The following is a 2,034-nucleotide window of genomic DNA, read 5'->3' on the forward strand; positions in this document are numbered from 1 at the left end:
AGGGAGAGATCGAAGACTGGGTCTTCTCCATAGAGAACAGAGTGAAACGTATGCTGCCCGGCAGTTGGTGAAATAACTTGGAGATATACATAGTATTAGTAGCGTCCGAGCAGTTAGTTCTTTAGTGGGCTATTGGCCTTGGCTAGCCCATAGTCCATAACGTCGAGTGCAGAGCCCGTGCACGTTTAGGAGGAACAGGCGTGACCAAGGAACCACAGTCGACCACCCATAACATAGAGCGCGGAGCCCATGACATGTGTAGAGAGAGATCAGAGACTAGGTCTTCTCCATAGAGCATAGAACAGAACGTGTGCTGCTCGGCGATTGACGAAACATTTTAGAGATATGGAGAAATGCGATGAAGTGTTCATGGCGATCACATGTTGGAGATATGGAGAAACACGGTGGAGCATTTATGGCGATCTCGTATTGGAGTTCGTTAAGGAGTAGCTTAGTGCTCGGCGACCGTAAGTGGAGATTAAATCATAATGGAGAAATAATGGAGTCAAATTATGGCGACCAAAACTTTATTCATCATGGAGTGGAGAATACATATCTGGAGCGTTTCAAGGATACAAACGTATAAGATGCTCGATGTGCCATGAATTGGGAATATCGATTCTGTCCATGTCACATAGCCGATAAGACCCTGGTTGGGTAACCTCTTTGACCACGTAAGGCCCTTCCCAGGGAGAGGAGAGCTTGTGCATCCTTTCGGTTTTCTATTTTCTACGGAGAACAAGGTCACCGACAGCAAATGAACGACCTTTGATGTTGCGGTTGTAGTATCTCTGCAAGCCTTCTAGGTATTTGGCCGTGTGGATGTATGTAACACCTCTGGTGTTTTGACCTAGCACTAAAACTTGACATGTCATCATATGCATTGCAAAGCATTCATAAAGTAGAAAAAATTGAATGCATTCACTAAATAAACTTTATTTCATAAGTTGTTATTTTATGTGATGTATGTGATCCAAAACTCTAAATAAAGATCATGACCACAAGTGTCAAATTTCATGTGATCATGTGAGACCATGTGTCAATTGACTCAAATAACCCTAATGGGCCATGTAATTGGTAAAAAATCATAGTTAAGTAAAAAGGTAAACAAATCAAATTAGAATTCAAATTCAAATCATAAAAGTCCTTTTTGCCCTTTCTATCCATTTCAAAATCCATTTGGAATTTGGGGGTGTGACAAAAAGCAAAGTTGAAGCTTATTTTATAAGGATCAACTTTGGTATTCAAAGTTTTTAAAGTTTACATATAAAATTTGGAGTAATTTTGAAATGATTCAAATGCTCGAATGCACCCCAAATTCAAATTTCAAAATGGAGGCAGAATTTGAAAATGTTCATTTAAGCAAAGTGTTGACACAAAATGTGACGCACTGTGCCTCACACACAGCAAGCCGGAAAGCGTGGCTTCAATCGGGTTCCTGGGTGTTTCGTGATCCGGAAGCGTGCCAGTCAGTTTGACCTGAAAACTAACAAGGGATATAACAATTAAATGTCAAACCGGAACATGTCGGGTAATACCAGACAGTTCCTCATATACGGCCCTGAAGCCACTTACAACGACATACAGCTATAAAGAGCTGTCTGCCAATAAGTTCATAAATCATTCAGCTAATCGTAAGATGAATGCACGTAAAGACCTAATTGCCGAATACATGTACATGGGAAGACATGTTTGAACAAGTGAAATTAATTATGAGTTAATGCATAACCAAGCTCGGCAGTCCAGCCGAATTGGGGTCCATGAGGAAGGAACTTGCAAATAAAAAATGATTAAACTAATCTAAAACCTGCATCTGCCGCACGACACCTGGTTTCGTTAAAGCTTAAACGTGATTAACATGCATGAACCCGCAACACGTGACAATCTAGATTAAAATAATTCAGCCATTACGAGTGTATTGTCTATTTGCGAAGGTAATACGAAAATAATGATCATTGAAGCACGAATAAAACCATAAGAGAGGACCGAACAATATCGATCTAGATTGGGCAGAAGTGTGTTACAAAATATATA

The sequence above is a fragment of the Miscanthus floridulus genome, unplaced genomic scaffold, assembly GCF_019320115.1.
Source record: "Miscanthus floridulus cultivar M001 unplaced genomic scaffold, ASM1932011v1 fs_302_1_2, whole genome shotgun sequence".
Classification (NCBI taxonomy): Eukaryota; Viridiplantae; Streptophyta; class Magnoliopsida; order Poales; family Poaceae; genus Miscanthus; species Miscanthus floridulus.